The sequence below is a fragment of the Canis lupus genome, chromosome 27 (assembly GCF_003254725.2).
Source record: "Canis lupus dingo isolate Sandy chromosome 27, ASM325472v2, whole genome shotgun sequence".
NCBI classification, from domain to species: domain Eukaryota; kingdom Metazoa; phylum Chordata; class Mammalia; order Carnivora; family Canidae; genus Canis; species Canis lupus.
In genome coordinates, this window is record NC_064269.1 from 23,430,808 (window position 1) to 23,447,144 (window position 16,337).

The 16,337-nt window shown below is 35.6% G+C and overlaps 1 protein-coding gene and 1 long non-coding RNA gene across 29 annotated transcripts in view; one reads left to right on the top strand and one right to left on the bottom strand.

Annotated features, from left to right (window-relative positions):
- Window positions 1–16,337, top strand: part of SOX5 (SRY-box transcription factor 5) — a 1,002,640-nt gene that overhangs the window by 473,468 nt on the left and 512,835 nt on the right. Inside the window, exon 1 of one of the 16 annotated variants that reach the window (XM_049102764.1) lies at window positions 12,142–12,595. The exons of the other annotated variants lie outside the window; for them this stretch is intronic. The gene's annotated coding sequence lies outside the window, so the exon portion shown is untranslated. Of the gene's footprint in view, window positions 1–12,141; window positions 12,596–16,337 lie in introns of those variants that run through there. 16 annotated transcript variants of the gene reach the window in all.
- Window positions 1–16,337, bottom strand: part of LOC112665526 (uncharacterized) — a 118,758-nt gene that overhangs the window by 15,823 nt on the left and 86,598 nt on the right. For 10 of the 13 annotated variants that reach the window (XR_007406541.1, XR_007406544.1, XR_007406543.1 and 7 more), the window contains one exon: window positions 12,315–12,442. This is a non-coding gene — a long non-coding RNA (uncharacterized LOC112665526). Of the gene's footprint in view, window positions 1–4,152; window positions 4,271–12,314; window positions 12,443–16,337 lie in introns of all 13 variants that reach the window. The other 3 variants (XR_004809913.2, XR_007406546.1, XR_007406542.1) reach the window with 1 other exon arrangement.

A 16,337-nucleotide genomic window follows, 5' to 3' on the forward strand; every position in this document is an offset into this window, starting at 1 on the left:
CTCAGACCATAGCCCTCTGATGAGAAAGGGTGGGATTTTTTAACTGGGACTCTTGTCTATTGAAAGAAAAGTTCAACAAATATATCTTTTATTTTCCATTTAAGTCTTACATGGTAGGAGAAGGAAAACCTGTGGTCCCTGTTTCTAAATGCTAATGACTGTTAATGAAGTAAATGATCTATCAACACAAAGGTCGCACATTTGCATTTGGAAAATTAAAAAAAGCAAAACAATTTAAAGAGCAGACACCAAATTCTTCATATTATGCAGTAGTCTTAGTTAAGATTTCTAAGTTGGGCATCAAACTTTTGAGAGAGGTGTGATAAATGCTTCAGATAAATGTTTAAAGCAAATTCAAAAGTGTGGTTTGAACGGTTTTGGGATTTTCTTTTACACATACAAGTTTTGTTCATGTGAAAAAATTGGACTCCTCAAATTGAATATTGAGGGTTTGGGTTTTTTTGTTTTTGTTTTTGTTGTTTGTTTAAGTTTTTATTTATTTATTCATGAGTGACACAGAGAGAGAGAGAGACAGAGATAGAGACACAGGCAGAGGGAGAAGCAGGCTCCATGCAGGGAGCCCGATGCGGGATTCGATTGCGGGACTCCAGGAACAGGCCTTAAGCCAAAGGCAGGCGCCTAACTGCTGAGCCACCCAGGCGTCCCTGTTTGTTTGTTTGTTATAGAAATAAACACTGAGGCTGAAACCAGGCTTGTGTGGGAGTAAGGTAAATTCAGGCTAATTGACTGATGTACTGTTTGGGTATAAACATTAGATTGCATATTGCAACTGTCACTACTTTTGTCATTAATCAAATAGGTACTAAAATGTACAGCAATGCTTAACCGTATTTAATGTAGTTTTTATAATCACTGCTAGTAGCTATCCAGGTGCAGGTGGTAGCTTTTTTTTTTTTTTTTCTGATTTAAGATTGTGAGATCATTTACTGTCTTTCTATAGAATTGGCATCGAGTATACAGGATTGATTTGATCTGTTAAATTTGGTATCATTTGCAATCTAGTGGCAATGCAGGATTTAAAAATCGTGGACATCGCTGAAATCTTAGAAGAGGTAGAAATAAATTTATTTGATTCCTGTGTGTGGCCTAGTGTTAGTCAAAAACATCTATATCCGCATTTGGAAATATCAGTGAATTTGGAAGCAAAAAGTGAATTTGAAAAAAAAAAGAGGAATTACTGTGGTTGCATTGAACTTACTCTATAATTTATCTACATAGAACTTTGTTTCCCATTCAATTAGGTTTGTTTAAAATGTTCTATTAAAATTAATGACACAAAAATGTGCATCAAGTAAAGTCTCATAAAAATCTCTGTAAAATCTCATGATTTTATGTTTGACCAAATGTTTTCATCATTACTCTGAGCTTGACTTGAACCATTTAAGTGTTTTCAAATTTTTCATCTTTCTAATTAAAACAAGCATCCACTTTATCTAATCTGCTATAATGATAAAAATATCAATATAAGGTAATGAGTTCTACTGTTTGTTAAGAACTTCAAGTTCTGTGGGGAAATTCTCTTGGAACAAATAGGTAGATGGTATAGCCCAGCAAATTGCTTAATTTGGCTGCCAATTTTTTTTTTTTTTTTTTTTTTTTTTTTTATGATAGTCACACACACAGAGAGAGAGAGAGGCAGAGACACAGGCAGAGGGAGAAGCAGGCTCCATGCACCGGGAGCCCGATGTGGGATTCGATCCCGGGTCTCCAGGATCGCGCCCTGGGCCAAAGGCAGGCGCCAAACCGCTGTGCCACCCAGGGATCCCTGGCTGCTATTTTCAAGAGCTATGGATTTCCCTTATGATTTTGACCTTAGAATGTGACCATCCTCTTTTAGATCCTTTCATTCAACTTTGTAGTGCATCTTTAGACAGCAAAGTACTGTCAAGCTGGTCTTCCGGAGTATAGAAAAAAACTCTTGTAAGAATGAGTAAATATGTAGGAAGAACATATACATAAGAGAAAATATGATCACAGAGGAAAATCCAAGTCCAGCTTTGTCTGTCCCTCAATTAGAAAGAACTCCACCAAATTAACTTATCCTACTGTTTTCCTGGTCTAAAAGGCTGCCACTTGGAAGTTGGTAATTTCTTTTTCTTTTTCCATCCATACTTCCTTTAGTCTAAACTCTTCTCTCCTGTGTTCGAACAATTTTTCAATACTTGTTCTTCCATTACTACTGCTGTTTATATACCAATATACTATATAAATAGCTCCTAGACAATAGGACTGCAGTAGAGATTGGTGACAGCATAAAAATATAAGACATAGTCTCTAGCCTCCAAGTGCTGTAGTCTAAATAGGAAGAGAAACTAGGTCCATAATACAGTTAAACAAAAACAGACTATTCAAATAGATTGCTAGAGTGGAGGAGGGTGGGGAATGGGCAAAATGGGTGAAGAGTGTGAGGTACAGACTTCCAGTAATGGAAAGAATAAGTCATATGGATGAAAGATACAGCATAGAGAATTACAGTTAATGGTATTGTTAATAGCATTGTATGGTGACAGATGGTAACCACACTTGTGGTGAACATATAGAATTGTATAGAATGTATATCATTATCAAATCACTCTATGTTGTACACCTGAAATTAATGTAATATTGTGTCAACTATGTTTTAAAAAAAGATAATAGCAAAGATATATATAGCACTTACTCTGTGTGAGGCACAGTATTAAGTGTTTTATGTATGTTAACTTACTTTATACTGAACAAGTTTATGCTACTGGATGAGGAAACAAAGTTACAAAAAAGTTGTGTTATTTTCCTATTGTTGAGCAGCAGATCCAAGCTTGGAGCCAGGTTATCTGGCTCTCCAAGTTCAGGCTCTCACCCTCTGTTTTGCTCTGCCTAGGGATTTTTTTCAAAGTTGTTTGTTTTTTTTTTTTTGAAGAATACTATACAAATTCTCAGTATAGAATATGGCAGTATAAAGTACTAGAGTATCCCAGATTGGATTCTTATTGCTCCATCCAACACTGCTACGAGTACTTCCTTGCCCACGGACCCATTGTCTGAGACCCTGGATTCTAGACGCTGCATTCTATAAATATTGATGGAATAGATTCTATTTGAATAATCTATACATTGAACATTGATAGAAACAAAGATAAACATATTTTGACTGAATTATTCGTTATTCAGAATCAGATATTCAGTAGAGTTTAATTTTCAATCAACTAATTTTATTTTAAGTATCACAGATTTAAGACTTAAGGTTGCTTTTAATTTTCCATGCTAAGGTCATTTTAATAGGCTCATTCTTTAAAAGATATGGCAAAAGGGACTGATTAGTTTTAAAAAATGCAATTTATAAATTATCCAAAAAAGATAACTTTTTAGGCCACTACAGTTTTATCAGAAATTTATCAAGAAATCATCTGATAGAAGTTTCACTTTTTTCCTATGCTTGTTTATTCTTTTGTATATTACCCATAAAATAGCCAAGAGCTGAGAACAAGAGTAGGGAAGCAATAGATAAGTAAAAATTGTCTATTCTTTCTACCTGGTTTTGTACAATTGCTTAAATTCATTGTATATTATTTTTTATTTATTTTCCTTTTAGATGATATCAGAAGTGTGTAATTGGAGTACTTGCTAGGTAAAAAGTCTAAATTTGAATTGCTGTTGAAAAATTCTGGTTTCTAATACAAATGTTCATTTGAAAATGATAGATGGTCCTCCAGGGACCCTGAAGTGTTTTCATGGATTCTCATGCCTGGTTGGCAGTTTTATTGAAAATGGCTGTAAATCAGAAAGAGAGCTGAAAATACATTTCATGTCATCTTTAAACCAAGTGTAAGTTATTGTCCCAGAAAATGAAGATGCCATTAAAAAAAAAAAAAAAAAGTAGCATCATAGGATATTGAAATGGAAAGAAAAATCATGTTCCCAGAAAAATATCACCAACAGTTACTGATTAATTACAGTTTAAATGGGAGTGGTATTGAAGATATGGATTAAAATCAAGATTGTACATGGAGGCAAAAATTTAAATTTGCAGAACCTGGTGTTTTTAAAATTTTTATTTATTTTTAATTTTTGGGTGGTTGTTGCTCTTTTACAAGATGTTTATTGACTAGCAAATTGAAGTTGAGCTCATATGCTATAGGAACCAGGTGAACTCACATTCTCCAAGTGCATCTGTTGTTTGCTTCTTCCAGAATAAATATTACAATTCTTGATGAACAACAGCTGGAAGGCTTGCATGTGGTTGCATTCCTCATGGGTTCACAGGATGAAATCACTTGTGCACCAGTGACAATTTTAAATGGAGAACAGAAATATATTCCATCATAAGACGTCAGAAAACAAGTAGTTTTGTAAAAATTTATTTTCCATTTTTAATCTTCTTGGGGCTAAGCATTTTAGGATAGTGAATGAGTTTGAAGATGTATTCTCTGTGACTTATTTCTTTATTTTTAAGAAATTAATGTGTACTAAGTACCAAAGTCCAGTTGCAATACATTCAAAATTGAAGCAACTGGGTTGTTATTCTGCTAAGTAATATTTTTAAATGTATCTTTTAAGGCATGAGCCACTTCATTAATGGTTAACTTATTTTACTCTTTTGGGTGAGGAGTAAGTTTTCTCTGTCAGTGCCTCATGGAGAAATTGGTAAAATAGCGTTCATGGACAGAATCCTGGACTGGAAGTGAGTGGCTATGGCCATACTGCCTCTAACAAGGAGATCTGTGGCCATAAGCAAAGACTATCATCTCCCTGTATGCATTTCCTCTTGTATAAAATGAGGGATTTGCATTGGATGATTTCTCTTCTTAAATCTGTGAGCCTATGATAACTTCTACATCAGCTTTAAATTCCTTGATATTTGCTGCCAATGCTGATCTCATCCCTTCTTGATTTTCACTGTAGATATTATCTGTTCCATAAATTGTGCTGGTTGATTATATTTAATGATATACTTTATCGTGCAATATTTTATAATGCTATTTGATGTGTGTGTGTGTGTGTGTGTGTGTTTTTTCAGGAACACATATTTAATAATATTCACAGTCTCATAAGATTAATACTTCTCTTGACAATGAAATATCTTAGCATCTCAAGGAAAGTAACCTTGTTCTATATTGCTTCGAATTTCTAGTTCTCCTTGTAACACATTACAGAATAATTGTCACAGCTATTTGAAGTGTTGATAAACTTGACAAATTCAATTGTAAACTTATTTAGAACCCATGCAGTATGGTTGATTTAGAACCATAGAAGGAGAACAAATACTGGAATGGGGCTCAGGAAACCTGATTTTCAGCCCAAGTCGACATCATCTGACTATATGCTGTTGAACAGATCATTTTGTACCAGTTTATTCGTCTCCAAAATGAGGGAAAGAGATCAAGTAATGTCCAAGATTCTCTAACCTTCAATTTCTATAATTGTTTTTTTCCTGTAAATGCCATCACAAAGTGCATTTTCAAAACAGCCTACTTTTCTTCAAACATTTTTATTCTTTTTACCCAGTGATTCAACACATATTTATTGAGCACTTATTATGAACCAACAATGATGAGTCAGTAAGTACAACATTTGAATCCACTTATTACTTAAAAGTGGGCAAATATTTTCATCTTTTTGCTACATGTGCAAAATGGAGATAGCAACATCTGCCCTACAGGGTTTCTATGAGATTTAAAATGAGGCAGTGTGGGCAGCCTGGGTGGCCCAGTGGTTTAAGCACCCAGGGTGTGATCCTGGAGTCCCTGGATCGAGTCCCACTTTGGGCTCCCTGCATGGAGCCTGCTTCTCCCTCTGCCTGTGTCTCTGCCCCCCTCCTCTGTGTCTATCATGAATAAATAAATAAAATCTTTAATAAATAAATAAATAAATAAAATGAGGCAGTGTGATCAAGCCTTCAGCTCAGTACCTACTAGACAGGAAGTGGTTAGTATTGTTATTAACACTCTTATTATGTGATGCATTTAATTTTTATTTTTTTTTTAAGATTTTTATTTATTTACTCATGAGAGACACAGAGAGAGGCAGAGACATAGGCAGAGGGAGAAGTAGGCTGCCTGTGGGGAGCCCAATAAAGGGTTCCATCCCAGGACCCCAGGATCACCACCTGAGCCAAAGGCAGATGCTCAACCACTGAGTCACCCAGGTGCCCCATATTATGCATTTAATTTTTAAATAATTAATTGGGGATTGTATTTAATGGTCTATATAGCTTAAATATAGCCTAACTTATTATTTGAGTGTAATAAATTCAGATTTTCAGATGCAATTTTACATTGAATAAGTTATCCTTTCTCTTGGAAACTTGGGACAGAAACACTTGTCTCTTCTTGTACTCAGGATTAAAAAAAGGTTCAAAGTAAGATAATATATAGAAAACCTAAAAAAAAAAAAAAAAAGAAAGAAAGAAAACTGCAGCCTCATGTTTGCCCTCTAAGACTTAAACTTATTTGTTTCAGGCAAAACTAACCTACAGTGACTAGGCAAAAGTAACCTAGTTTTGTTCTAGGGAAAAATCCATCTACGGAGGTCAACTCTGGTGCAGAATTATCTGTAAAAGGGCATGAATAAATGATTTGGGGTGACAGAAATACACTCTATCTAAATCTGAGTCTGATTACATATCTGGATACATTGGTCAATAAATTCTTTGAGTTGTAGAATTAAGATTTTTCATTTTAGTGAATAAATTTTGTCTAAAAAATGTCTTTCTTCCCTAAACATAAATACTATATTATATTTTATAACCAGAAGAAATATCAATTAATAATAATAATCATAACTTTCTAATGCCATAGCTAAAATATTACTCCAATACAATATTTTTTTCAACAGTACATAAAAATGAAAAAGGGCACCATGATCCCATGAACCACCTGATGTCTGAAAGCAGTTGGAGGAACACTCAGTGGTTCTACATATTTCACCACCCAATTGTTTCAATTTGGCACTCCATATTTTAGGATATTTATTGCCTGTTTCATTCTTGAATCTACTCTTTTCCCTGCTGCGTGCAAAACCATACATTATGGAGTATTATTTTGACGAGGGCCTGGTCAAAAGGAACCTGATCAGTTCTATCGCCACTTTCTTCATGTATTTTTCTGAGATAAAGAATAGCTTATGATTTACTCCAATCAAGCTTGGGTCTGTAGGAAGGAGTGGAAGCGGCGGGGGAGGGAGTGGAAGGGACAGCATAAATATATACATACAGTGTGTGAAAATAAATAAAGGCATCTTTTGTTACGGCTCCTTGCAAGAGAAGTTTCTACTTGCACTGCTGAAGATAGTATGAGATTAGTGGAGTTGTAGCAAAGTCAGGACAAAGACGGGCTGTGTGAGAGGATCAGTGTGTTTGCTCAGTGGAGCTTTCTCTCCAGTTGTTGACAGATTTAACTGGTGTAATCTTAGGCCTGGCTAGCTCCTCCCCATGATTGTCAAGAGGCAATCCTTGCAGTAGTAAATGGCCATGTGGAGTATACCATAAATTCCCTATTTGTGTAGTAGCTGTAGTTTAGGGTGGGGATTTAATATTGAATGGACTCCAGATTGTCTAAATTGCAATCACAGTGTTTATTTAAATAGCCTATGGGGACCATTAAAGCATTTTAACTTTTGCTCCTATGTTTCTCATGTTATGAAATCTTGAAGCACATTGGGGAGAAAAGAAAAATCCAGCCTTGTAAAAGCATTAGGATGCTAAAAGTTCTCCCTGCTGCCAAAATGCTTCAGGAGTTTTAGTTCTCTGAACTAACATGTGATATGATGGATGGGATCCTGCTGTGGTCCCCAACTAGAGGATTTTCCCTGTGTAGATACTCTAATCTGTCCCAGCATAATCACTGCTATCTCAGCTCAGGAGATTCTTTCCGATACTGGATCTCCACTTGCTGGAAGTCTGTTCTGCTCACAATCATTTTAATAATGTTATAGCTTTAAAACTACATAAAACAATGTTTTAAAAAGTGCTATGAAATTATTAAACTTTTAACTTTACATACAAGAAAAAGAGCTGTTTCTTCTACTCTACTGACAGAGCCAGGGTGATGGTGAAACTTGACTGTGGTGTGTAAGGACATGAACTTGAGGTATAGAATGAACAACTACATCTATTTCTATAGCAGATCTCCTGAGTAGAAAGGGTAACTTCAGTCTTCATACTCTGATTTAAAACAATCAGATTAAAAACACTTCATAAGTAAATTTTTAGTTGGTTCTCTTATCCAGGAAGAGTTGCCTCAATTTTTTTTTAAGAGCCTAAGTCTGGAGTAGCATTTGAGTCTGCTAACTATTTTCTGATTATAGGAGCAGCCTAGGGCCCAAGATCTTTCTTTCTCAATTGCTGAGCTGAATGTTCAGCTTTTTTTCCTTTTCTTCCTTCCCTTTCTTTTTTCCTTCCCTCCTTTCTTTTCTTTCTTTCTTCCCTCCTTCCCTCCCTCCTTCCTTTCTCTCTTTCTTTCTTTCTCTCTTTCTTTCTTTCTTTCTTTCTTTCTTCTTTCTCTCTCTCTCTCTTTCTTTCTTTCTTTCTTTCTTTCTTTCTTTCTTTCTTTCTTTCTTTCTTTCTTTCTTCTTTCTTTCTTCTTTTCTTCCTTCCTTCCTTCCTTCCTTCCTTCCTTCCTTCCTTCCTTCCTTCCTTCCTTCCTTCTTTCTTTCCTTTCTTTCCTTTCTTTCCTTTTTCTTTCCTTCAACTCCTCTAAACTTCTAGGACTGTCCTAACTGCTTTGGGCTGTATTAAAGTGTGTTCCTGTTCATGAGGCTCCAATTCTGAGTGGGAGGACGAGGTGTCCCTCATTAGACTATTTTAGGGCATTCCCAGGGCTCTTTCAGCCAGCCTTCTTGCATCTTTTTGCCCTGTCTTTATAGTTATGGTAACAATACCTGTCCTTCTCAGAAATAAACTAGGGGCAAATGTGCTAATGTATATAAAAAGGTTTGGCCTTTCTTGAAATAACAACACTGTAAGAGCTGTTTTTTTGAGAGCATGAGAAAAATCACCACAAGCAGATCTTAAAAACTTATTTGTTTCCTCTGCAGCTGGGCAGTGGCCATTTAACTTGATTCAGACCATATACCACTGAAGGTTCTTTCCCTTCACACATGTTCTGAAATATCTTTTTATTTATTATCATGATACATACTATAGGGTTAATTACTTTGCAATGCATCATGATGTAGGAGTATACTTTTATTCTGCTTTACTACTTTATCCTGTTTTTATTTTGTATTAGAATAAAAGGTTTTAGATTTCTTTTGACTCAATGTTCCAAATTCTTGGAATAATATCCTAAGCGTTTCCCACTATTCTGTTGCATACTTGCCTCTCATCTCTAATTCTTTTTCTAGGATATACAGTTGATTAAAATCCACAAGTTTAACAGAAGCCTTTTTATTTATTTATTTATTTATTTATTTATTTATTTATTTATTTATTTATTTATTTATTTTCAGAAGCCCCATTTAATTTGATAGTTTCCCAATCGCTATAAAATTTTTTTTCATGAGTTGATCTAGTGCTTATTCATTTTTGCTTTTAGTTTCACTTTCTTGTTTTTCAAATACCTGCTCTCCTCCACGCTTCTCTCTTTCTCTCTTCCTGATCATGGAACTATTGTCAACTATCCAAAGAAAATGTAGAGAGGAAGATGAAGAATATGTATAATCCATAAAACTGATTGTCAAACTCAGAATAACAAGGAGCTGACCATATGTCTTCTACTATTTAATAGGGAGTGACAAAATGTATAAGGCTAATTAGAGGAATCTCTGCTTCTTTTAAGAATTATGGTAGATAGTAATATCTATCTTCCTTTTATGTGTTAGACTTCTAGCTTCTAGGAATAGTCTTTTTTAGGAGTATCACCCTCCAAAAAAAGATATTTTAACCTAATATACTATTAACGGGCACTGAGGTGTGGGTTTACAAGGGAATCTGTATGGCAATTATTTTATTTTTCTGGGGCAAACCCTTGGTACTAATGCTGTTCATGGTTGTTTTGACTATATTACATTTTGCTGAGCCCAGGATTGCTTTTGGAAGGTTTAGAAGTATCCAGGGAGGCGCCTACCACTTTGATTATTCATACCCAGCTCTTTATTTTTATTTGAGACATAAAATAAAAACACACCCTGGCTTCTGCTCAGCCTCAACTGGCGTTCATTTTAAAAACAAACCCCAAACTGACCAAATGGCAGCAATACAAGTTTTTCTGTGAGTGAATCATCTTTCATGTCAATCAGAGTTCATTTATGGAAGCATTAAATTCTGGTTCTGGCCCAGCCACCTTTAGATGAATTAAAATGGGTTGGGATTTGGTAGGCTTGGAACAGAGGACCAAAAGGAAAACCAGGGTGATGTTATGACTCAGAAAGTGACTCTTTTCCTTCTGAATCAGAATTGAACCACTGGTAGAATTAGTTCTCTTAGGAAGATGGCAACTTTTAGGTGAAAGGTTAAATGGAATCTCTGACCATCTGTGTTTGTCTCGTTGTTGGTTCAACACCATGCCAGTTTGGATAATTACTTACTCTTCACCTTTTTCCCCATTGCTTACTTGCAAATAGGAGTAATATTTTCCTTCTGTGTCTCCTGAAAGATTTTTAAGAGTGACTGTGAACTTTTAACCACTGATACATTTTATACCAGAGGTGGCTTTATTTTGGTAATGCGTTAACTAATTTCCGCAAAAAGTACCACATTTTTTCTTCTCTGCTCTCCTGATAAACATTGGGAGATGTCTCTCTAGATTTTTACCCCCTGGAATTTGCTGCTTATTCTATTTATGTACAAACATCAATTCTAGTTTCACAGTTTTTTGTTTGTTCTTAGTATTTCTATTTATATGCTTCTAAAAAAGTTTTTTCCAAGGATTTATTCTTTCAGCAAACACTTATTGAAGATCTATTTTACCTTTTTTCACTCTGCCTTTATTAGAAGCTCTTTTAGAGTATTTTCATTTCCATTATTGATAGATGTCTATTTCATGCTTCTGAAAGTTCAGGATTTTATTTTATTAAATCTTACAAATATCTGGGTCAGGTTTTGTGTTTTGGTATTGACACTTGTTAGTTCAACATCAAGAGCAAATTTTAAGCCTTTAGTGCATTTATCTCCCCCAATATCAACTAATAATCAGGAAAAAGAATTATATTTTCTTTGTCAAATTTATATGGCTTATTCATTGAAGATTTACAACCATTTTCATCACAGGAGCTTTTACTCATTCTGTATTTATTCATTTAATGCACAATTACTGAATCATACTATTTATCATTAGACTGTGAGTTCCTTGAGGCACTAAAATATTTTTTTGAATGAAAGAATAAAGAATATATGAATTGGTAAGCATGGTTCCGTCTCAAGAATAAAGCTCATTGCTGTGAAGTTGCTTATGTCCTAATCTTACTTGGAATTAATACAGCATTCAACTAGTTTTGTAATTGTAGATGCTGAGCCTTTCTTTATTTCTTTTGCAGAGCAGAGCCAGATAAGGTCAAGATTTAATGTTTTGTAGAAGCCAAGAGCCTGGGTATGATGTGAGGAGATGGGAAGCTTGACAGTGGTCATTGTGGGGTATTGGCAATTAAAATCATGGACTTTAGCATTGAACCTACTTAATGACTATTCGTTTTGGAGATATCTAAGCCCCAAACTCAACCTTGTATACTTACATATTCTCGAAGCATACCCATGTACCCCTAAGGGTGATCAGAACTGAATAGCATCACTTTGGAAACTGACTTCTATTCTTGATTAGCAAGGACATCCCTGCCAAGTGACATTCAGATGATTCTCTTCCCATCTGCTTAACACCATTCCTGATGCCTACAACTAGTAGTTTTCCTTCCCTCATCTTTAAGGGCATAGAGTGATTAGATAAGACCTGGAGTCCTGGGGACAGCAGCTAGTTAAGATCAGGCTCTTGAACTTAATATCTCTGGCAGCCTATGGTTCTTTTAAGATTTCTGGACCAAATTCCAATTTGGGGGTATGGGAGGGTTACCCACACACAACACCAAACAATTTTCAGACACCTACAGGGTGTCCAGGAATTCAAATCAATCATGACGCTCCTAGGGGTTAGTATCAGATTCCATAAGTTAAAGGGTCAGCTTTACAAGACTGCCCCCACCCCTGACTTCAGATGACAGTCGTAAGACCCAGACTGTTATCCCTGCTTTTGACCATTAGGCCTCAGATTGGAGGTGTCAATGACCTCCTCCTTAGCTTATATTAATTTAGTAGAGTGGCTCACAGAATTCAGGGAAATATTTACTTAACATTTACCAGTTTATTGAAAAATATGATAAAGGATACAAACCAACAGCCACATGAAGGAGTACATAGGACAAGGTCTTCAGGAAAGGACTTTTTGTTTTCCTGGAGCTTGGGATTCTGGCATGGTGGCTTGGTAGCACATGGAGTTCTGATTCCGTAAGTATAGAAGCTCTGAAGAAAAAAAAAAAAAAAGAAGAAGAAGAAGAAGAAGAGACCAAAAAACTATCCTCCTTTTATTGAAGCTTCATTACATAGTCATGATTAACTATGTCACTGGCCATTGGCGATTGATTCGACCCCTCTCTGCTCCCTGGAGGTCAAGGGGTAAGGCTAAAAGTTTCACTCTAATCACATGTTTGGTCCTTAGCAACCAGCCCCTACCTTAGGTTAGGTCCAAAAGTCATCTCATTAACATAACAAAAGACAACCTTTATCACTCTCATCACTTAGGAAATTCCAAGAGTTTCAAGGGCTCTGTGCCAGAAATGGGGATGAAGACCAATTTTGTATTATAAATCACAATATCACAATAGTCATTCTTTTCATAACTGCAGGAGAACCTGACTATTACATACCCTCAGATCCCAAAACTATTTTACCCTTGTGCCCCTCAATGCAGAGTAAAGTGTCATTCTTCCTCAGGGAAGCTTTTATGTGCTATGCAACTGGGTTTAATTTTGGAATAAAAGCATCAGGAAATTGAGGATAATTGCTTTCCAGTTTATGTTTTTAACCTCAGTTAAAAAATTAGTATCTTGAGGGATATATGTGAAATCTCTTTAGCTGATAGCCTATATTTTGTGCCCTGTGTTCCTCCTTTCTTCTGATAAAGAGAACCTGGGCCATAAACTCTGTTGTATAAACCCATCCTTATGTACTACTGGGCAGATTTTAAGCCAACAACTCTTCTGAGATATGCATTTCACTTGTACATATTTATTGTTCTGTTGGGTAAATATTTATTGAGCATCTACTATGTGCCAGGCCCTTTTTAGTGCCAGGATATAGCAGGAAACAGAGTGAGGTTTCAGCACCATATAGAGGACAATCCCATAGACAGACAACAACCAAGTTAAGTGTTGTTGTTATTGTTGTTTTAAAACACATTGAAATGTATTCTGGACACAACTTTATTTTTAAATTATATTGTCTTACATTCCTATAGTACTATACATTTTTAAATAATTTATCCTTTTTAATATTGTATTTCATGTATTTGAAAGCAGTTTATAAACTGTAAAAAGCTGGGTGTATAGAATATATGAGTTGAGAGCATATACCTTTTCTGAGTGAATGGATCTTGTGCCATAGATACTGAATGTTCAAAAGGAAATTTAAAACCTACTATAACAGTGTTCATAAGAGTTATCTTGGGTGCTTGATACATTACATTACAGTCTCCTTGGATGAGTTTTGGGGGCTTGCATTTTTAACAAGCAAACTAGCCAAATCTAATGCTGGTTATGGGAGGAACACACTTTGAAGAATACCAAATGTATTAGAGACTTTATCAGAAGGGACCTTGGAAGTCCATTCTGAGAAGTAAACACACATATCTTATAGATGCCTCCAATTCAACAACTGACATTGATGGTTTGATTGATTTGTTTTTTTAAGCCACATACTATGTATAAGAACTGTAAGATGAATATATTATGGATCTTGAGCTTAAGTTTCTACAGTTTATTTATACTGTAGACCTGTCTGTTATTTTATATCTAGCTGTCATGCTGTATTGTGTGGCATTTTCCATTTATACACTACTTTGTAGACATTATTTAACTTAGTAATTTGTCTCATTGACCCCGTGTATATGAGGGGTTTTAAAATTATTATTACACATAATTGTTAATTTTAAAATTTGTAAGATGATTTTATTTATTTATTTATTTATTTATTTATTTATTTATTTGAGACTCAGAGAGCATGAATGGAGGGGAGGGACAGAATGAGAGGGAGAAGCAGACCCCTATGGAACAGGAGCCCAATGCTAGGCTCGATCCCAGACAGAACTCCAGGATCATGAAATGGAAGGCAGACACCCAACTAACTGAGCCACCCACGTGCCCACACATAGTTGTTATTACAGATGAAAACACGGGCTCAGAGAAAACTGTTATGTGGGCCAAATTCATAGGGCCAGTGTGTGGCAGAGCTAGATCATCCAATTCCAAATCCAGAGTTATTTCCATTTCATCACATTTATATGCCTTATTACTCTTAATTCAAAAGTTATAGGATTTTTTTTCACCTACCACAGGTATATTATAATATCAGAAATTCTTCAATCTGTGTAAAAGTTGTAATGTACCATGTTCCCAGCCATTGAAAAATGAAATCATTCAGCATCCTTAAGTAAAACCAGATGCCTCCATTGAGAATGGCAGGGATCTCTTGTAATAGGATTACTTGTACATTCCAGAAAGTTATGACAAATGACAAATGAACTAATACTAGGAAATAACATATAGACTTGCTGGGAAGGAGCCAATCTTTGACCACCTCCACTCTAAATACTTCTTGCATTAGAAACTCTTCTTAGTGGAGGTGGTGTCATTACTAGAGCTTATTATTTAATTTACCGTATCTGACTGTTCTCTGTTCATTCATTTGTTCATTCATTCGTTCACTCAATAAACATTTACTGAGTACTCCTGTATACCAGAACAGGGCAAGTCGCTAGTTATAAAATTATGAATAATACATGTTCCCTACCCAAATATGAAGCAAACTATATGTAATTACCACAGAGATGTGAATAAGGGTCTATTCTATGATTTCTCAACTCTGACAGTTACCAGTGGAAACATTGGTTGGAGAAGTGAGTGTGTGGGTGAATTCTTCAGAAAGGGTTGAAATTTGTTATAGCTACGCATCTGGCAGTACTTAAGAATTATGAATGATTTCATGTTTCCATGGGCACATGGTACATTATAACACATTATGTAATACACTGGTTGATAAAGCACTTTGTAATAGTATAGCATTGTGTCTTTCTTCCCTCATTCTCAAGTTCCTTTACACACATTAATTCTCACAATATTGTTCCTAGAAGTTATTGTTAGGTTGTTTTTATTATCAATAATAGCAGTGGTAAGAATAGTCTATCATTGAAGAAAATGAGACACAAAAAAACTTGCCCAGGGATACTCCACAAAAGATTGGCAGCATCCCATCTCATAATTGTCTGTTCAATTTCTAAGCCTTTGAAGGAATTGCTAGCCTGAATATTTTGTTCATTTTTTTTATAACTTAGTGTGATACTTCATATATGCACAGAATTTTCCATGGGTGGCCCACTGGCAAGCTCTAACTTTTCAGGGCCATGTCTTTAGAAAGCTGTCAGAAGGCCCCACCCTTCTACTGCCTACTACTTTTTCCTACAGAGAAACCATAGTTGAAGAGTTCTGGTCTATAATAATGGTATGAGTCTTTGTTGGCTTGAGTTTAAGACACTGTAATACATTCCTTCATCAGTCTCTGTCACACAGGAACATTTGGAGGTACTGATACTTGACCAGTAGGCCACTTAGTTTCTTTCTGACAAATGTCTGCATTATTCTTACATACCATTCTCTAACACAAACCCCCACAAACTAACCATGTTAAAGATCACCTTAACTGAAACCAGAAAGTCAGATGTAAGGTGACAATCTTTTCAGACTTGATTCCAGTCAATGCTTTTTAGCTCTGCAATAGAGGGCATAGAAGAAAGAAAGATGTTTAAAGTTGGATGAGAATTTTCTTTGCTTGGGCAGATCAGGTCAGATTCTTGTCTCTTTCTTAGTATTATTGTGCATCCACTTGCCAGCTGCTCTGTCAGGATGTGAGTCGGGCTCTTGGGCTTAGGAACCTACAGTTTATGATTCTCATGCTAATATGATGATTGATGACAATTAGTTGATTCAACTATTTTATTTCATTTATTTATTTTTAAAGATTTTATTTATTTATTCAGGAGAGACACAGATCGAGAGAGGCAGAGACATAGGCAGAGGGAGAAGCAGGCTCCCTGCAGGAAGCCTGATGTGGAATTCCGTCCCAGAACCCCAGGATCACAACTTGA